The sequence below is a fragment of the Malaya genurostris genome, chromosome 1 (assembly GCF_030247185.1).
Source record: "Malaya genurostris strain Urasoe2022 chromosome 1, Malgen_1.1, whole genome shotgun sequence".
Taxonomy (NCBI): Eukaryota; Metazoa; Arthropoda; class Insecta; order Diptera; family Culicidae; genus Malaya; species Malaya genurostris.
The window spans coordinates 107396960-107402959 of NC_080570.1; the positions used below are offsets into that span (position 1 = coordinate 107396960).

The 6000-nt window shown below is 35.7% G+C and overlaps 1 protein-coding gene across 1 annotated transcript in view; it reads right to left on the reverse strand.

The window, feature by feature from the left end:
- The window catches only part of LOC131425328 (pituitary homeobox homolog Ptx1), a 128666-nt gene extending 123675 nt beyond the window's left edge, over nucleotides 1-4991 (reverse strand). Inside the window, exon 1 of the mRNA XM_058587141.1 lies at nucleotides 3738-4991. The gene's annotated coding sequence lies outside the window, so the exon portion shown is untranslated. The remainder of the gene's footprint in view (nucleotides 1-3737) is intronic.
- Between the last annotated feature and the right edge of the window lie 1009 nt (nucleotides 4992-6000).

Below are 6000 nucleotides of genomic sequence, written 5' to 3' on the forward strand. Positions count from 1 at the left end.
AATTATTGCATACGCTTCGATTTTTTGTGTCGCTATTAGAGAAGAATTGTACATTTCCACATTAATTTATTAAGATATTACTTCTCTGGATAATTGGATCTCGCAATTCGCTGGCTGGTGAATGAGCAAACCTCTGCCTCCAGCAGGCATAAAACTTCCTCATTTGGTATACCAACAGATAGTTTAAATCCAAATGATACATATATAATTATTACTAAAGTAAACATTACTTTAAGGTAAACATAGTTTGCCCTGGCGGAAGATAATCTCTAAAAGGGATGATAACGCAAACTACGACGATGAATGTCGAAATTAATTTATTGTAAGAGTTCGGGACAATCAATACAAATCGGCTATGAAAACTGCTTTTAAGACATTCCTACGAATAGATTCGTAATGTCATTTACATACAAGGATCATTGTTATTGGATCGCTTTTTTCGGTGAAACAAAGAGCTAAGTGGAACCGCGAATTCTGAAATTCTAACGGTAATAAATATTTCTTTTATTTGTGTTAAAATCGAGTAATGCTGTGCCAATACATGTATTATTACCATTCTCAACAGACTCTCATTTTCATTACTAAAGGGATTCTTCAGTAAGTTTTTTAATAAACCTTAAATAAAATCAAGAAGGTTTATTTGAGCATAAATTTTTTTAATTTGTAAACACTGTTGAACCAAATTTAGAAGAGTTTTTCCATGGTCGCTCTTAATTGATTGTTTGAAAATTTAGGCCCTCCTCATTAGATTCGGAAAAATAACAAGTTTTGTACATGACCATTATACCATTCATTAGAATCTAAGTTTATGAAAGTCAGCTTAGCTCTGAGAAATCGGAGTGAGCTTTGTTTGGGAATATTAAACAGCCACTTCCTGATGTTACGAAAGTGGTCGTTTAATATTCCTAGCAGAAACTAGAGACAGGTATAACTGAAGTGAGATTATTTGGGCATTTGACAAAAAGAATTTTATAAACAACTTTCGAGGGAATTCCGATTCTATGAAAAAAATCCTTTTAAATCAATCACTGTACACTAATCACCCTATTAATTTGGAATCGGAAATCGTTTCAAAACAAAATACCGGTTTTTTAGAATGTCATTTTAATGTGTTTCATTTGAATCCGAATGTGTGATAATTGATTCAACGATCTTTGAAAAAAGTTAGTGCACAAATTTTAATTTATGATATATGTCACAGCTGACTTACCATTTGAAGGACTATGCGTTTATGTGCTTCAGATCACGCTTCATGTCACGTTAAATAATATTAGTTTACTCAAAATAACTTCACAATTCTTACCGATTTATAACAAATTGCCTTGGCAAGTTCCAAACGTGAAGAATAAAATTATGATATTTAATTTTTATAATTTGTGTAACAATTAAATATAAATAACGGGTATTATTCACGAGAAAAAAACAAATTACACCTCCGAAGGTTCAATACATATACTTCAAAGATTTGCGGCTGAAACTCTGTTTTTTCTAATGCTCCCTCTCGTAAATTCAAAAGACATCATCCATAAATTCGAAGTCTTGCATTTAATGTTCCTAAGTATTACATAGCATGAGAAAAATTATGTAAATTTACGTTTCGATAGATTCACATACAGGGAGTGTCGTAATTGATCTATATTTACATCCCAAAAGATGTAAAAATATGTCATGTCAGTAATTCTTTGCGGATCTAACTGAATTTTTCATCAAAACAGACAGAAAGCTCACATTTAAATGTTAATCGATGTGATATCAAGTCTTCACTATTAAAAATACGATATGCTTTGTTTTACGTCAAGTATAATATTCAATTATTTTAGAGTGTAGTTTTTTCTTCAAATAAGAACGGTGCTGTTCGTTTCAAGTTCAGTACAGAATAAATGCATTTTCGTGTTCATCGTCGACTTTCAATATCTAACGAAAAGTCGGTGAAATGTCCGATTCGGCCAAACAGCTTTCGTTGAAATGGCGAAACGGTCTTCAACGAAAAATTCGCTCCCAATTAATTCAGCCAAGTCAGCCTAATGCACTAAGCATTCGCCGTGAAAAAAAGCTTGCAAAGCTGAAGAAACAACAAATGTCACAGATCTAACAAAAACTTCAAATGAACTTTCGATTTTGACTCATCATTATTAACAGCTGAAGTCGGTGTAAATGTCCTTACACAGAAAGAAATTTTGAAGTTTACAGGGACATAATTCTACAAACGATACAATTCATAACTACCTAACCTGTCAACTGATGCAATATTCCATTCGCACAGAATTTTACTGGCTCCGATTTGCTACCACTTTTTAGATTTATATGTAGCAATTATTCATTAGGTAGATATGTGCTTCTGTGGCTCAGTCGATTAACTGGAGTGCTTTGTAATTTAATGTTTCTCGGTTCAATTCGGGCTATTGTTTTCAGTATTTAGTTTTTTATTTCATTCGATTTCAATCCATGTAATTTTCAAATCACACAATTTTACTTGTTCTTGAATAAAAATTTGTGTAAAATATGACGCTCTATGTACTATGCTCTATGTGCATCTTATAAGATGTAAAATCACAAGAATTTTTCGAACTGTGCGCTAATGTTCTTCGAAGCAATATCACAACATTGATGTAAAAGGTATTCCAACAAAAATTGAATAAGGTTTCACACTGGTGCTCTTATTTGTGGGTATTCTTTGTTCATGTGTTGAAAATTCATGAAATTATAGAAGTTATATGTGTCCTTGATCCGGTAAGTTTACGAAAATATGATAACAGATGATAATGCTATATCTAGTCAATTGAACCCGTGATATGCGATATTATTTCTAATTTTTGGTAATAAAGTGTTACATGTAAAAATCACAGCTAAATGCCGTGAATATTCAAATTTTTCTATTATTAATATGAAGCATGAGGAAAACCCTATTTTTAGCCGGACTAGGTACTAATATAGACAAAGGTTCCTAATAAAGTTTTTCATTTCTAAACAACGAAGTGGTTGGATGGAATAGGGTTTTTTCTGCTGCATTAAAAATGTTTAGTAACAAGCAAAATTCCAATAAATTTGTGTGAAATATGACGCTCCATTTATGTGCATCTTATAAGATGTAAAATCTCAAGTATTTTTCAAACTGTGTACTAATGTTCTTCGAACCAATATCTAAACATTGATGTAAAAGGTATTCCAACAAAAATTGAATAAGGTTTCACACTGGTGCTCTTATTTGTTGGAATTCTTTGTTCATGTGTTGAAATTGGATTTGGATTTCAAGAAATACAATTAATCTGAATTCACATATTGATCATACAGTCTTATCAGGATAAATTCAATTTTCATAGCGCAATATACCATAAAAAGAATATTCACGGTATTTAACGCGGTATAACGCATAACAGCTCAGTTGCAGAGGACGGTGACTTCAGCCAGAATCGCCAACAGAGGTCAAATTACTTAGTACTAGCAAATTACTTCGTAATAAAAATGAACATAGAGCAAAAAAAAAACAAATATATTTAACGAAATCATGAAAGCAATAATATGTTCAGGAAACAAAGAACCGTCAGATTTGTTTTTTTTCTATCAGAAATCTAAAAACAAATAAAGCTATAATTTGACTCTAGTTGTCCCATCTAACGACTTGATGATATCTTTACACTTCAATTATAATTTTATGCTGAACAAAAACAAAATGTTTTGAAATCTAGTATTTTTCTCGAGTTCGATTTAATTAACGGTAAACCTCCACCAGTACTCACCAAGAGTTTTGTCCAGGATAAATTTTGAAACACAGCTCAAACCAAACAGTGGAACTATTCAACACAAGTGCCCCTTCGAACCGAAGTAGATCTGTCCTGGGAACTTTCTATTCCGGACTTAGCGCCTCGGCCGCAACGAATCACAACAATCAGTTTCCGGATTTGGGCTCAATAAATTGCGCAATCATACAAACGCGTTCGTCACACTTCACCAAGTTAATGCCTGAATCCACTATAACTCAATCACAGTCGCATCGAGCGCAAGGAAAAGTTAGTCGTATGTTTTGAAAATTCTAAATCACTTAAGCCCACCGTTCCACCGGTCACGATTTCACCAAGTATGACACAGAGCGAGAAAATATAGCACAAAAACTCATAACACACTTTTCTTCCGATTCATACTTTGGTGTTGTTTTGGGTATTTTTATTTGCTTGCCCAAGGTCTTACTTCCGCCTAGCCGTTAAGAACTCTGGATGTTTGTAGCCCGCAAATCCGGGATTTAGTGCGTGAAAATCACCGCCCGTTAGTTGTTTCTCCCTGTCTCTCTGGCGAGCCGACCGCCTGTCGACAACGGTTGTCGTAGTTGCTTTCCCAGCGAGGCGACTCCTCTTCATCAAACTTTATTGCTTAAATCCTTAATACCGAAAAGTTAATTCTCCTAAAAACTTATTATTATTTGCCCGGACTTAGTTGGCCAAGCCGCGACGATCTGAGAAGGGATTTAGTGTTCTTAGGAGGTCTAGGCGCGCACACCGACACCGAAAGCCGTTCCGTAGCCAAGTGCCAGCTCGAGAGCTTCGACTTGTCAGTGGAAGGCCCCTCTTTCTTTTTTTTTTGGACAGCACGCGGCAGCACACCAGTCGAAATCGAAACACACTCTCAGCAGCAACTACTGCTGCTGCTATCTCTGTCACTCTTCCACTTTGGCTACCGCAGTTCAGTATTGACGCTTCACGTGTGCACTCTTACGGGCGAATAGACGCACAGACGCACCACCGCACGGCGGCCGATCGCACCGACAAGGGGTTTTCTGGACCGCTGCACGTTTGTTCAGAGAGCAATCCCACTGGTTTAACTTTTGGAACCTCTCGAGATAGATTTCTTCCGGTGCGACACGGCAACTTCAAGCAACGCAAGAACGGTTTACAATTTCATCTCGTGATTGGACAACAATCAAATGCGATTCATACAACCGAGCTCAAGGTAACATCATCTGTTCGGTTCCTTTTCTACACTCACGAGATTGTTTCCTAGCCACGATTCCAACCCACACCGCAACGTTGACGGACCAAAAACTTCTGCGACAGAGCAAAAGAGAACCGATTTCCCATAACGTGTAAATATAATTCTGTTCTTCTCTCTCCGCTGATGTTCGTAGCAAACGGTGCTACTGCGATGCGCACGCAAACAGCTGAAGGTACAATCTCTCCCCCATCCATTCGGACGTGATTGAAGAAAACTTCTCCGGGGTAACAACGTATACGTTTGAATGTGTGCACATTCGGCTCTCCCTCTCTCACGTTTTATTCTACAATTTGATCATAATGGAACCGTGTCATGTGTTTGTAGTACACATGAACCCGCTATTCGGGACGTATATTTCTTTGAATTAGAATACTTTGACTTAGGTAATATTTGGCGATGCGAAAACTCGAAAAAGATGCTAAAATGTGTGTTAGGTATACTGTAAAAATGAGTAATGTTTCTAACGCTCGAATATGATCTTATAAGACGTAAATTCACGCGATTTTTTCTACATATGAAGACCTCGCTGAACATTACAAATGGTCCTATCTGCTGTAGACAGTTTACTTATTCTATCAATTATTACGCCATAATCCTTTTTTTTTCTATGAATTCTGCATAAATAAATATAGCACTAAATTTCAATATATGATTTTTCCACATAGTAGGAATTTTTTCCAAAAAAATTTTCATTGACCTAAGAGAAAGACTTGAGTTGAAATAGTACATATATAATTTCCTAATCATGGTACCGGAAATGGATTATTTTTTTTATTCAACTATATATTTAATGAGACGCATTGCTTTAGCTCTAAGATGCCGAGGGTAACAATGGATTTTTATCCGTGTATGCTTATCACATATTTGTATGAGTTTGAATGTCTGATCCAATGAAAATCCATTAGATTCACATTCATCGATAGAGTTGAAATGCAGAGACCCAAGATGGAAGCCGAGAGGAGAGAAAAAAAAATACTCATACTCATACTCATTTTGATAATCCAACGTGGTCCGCAA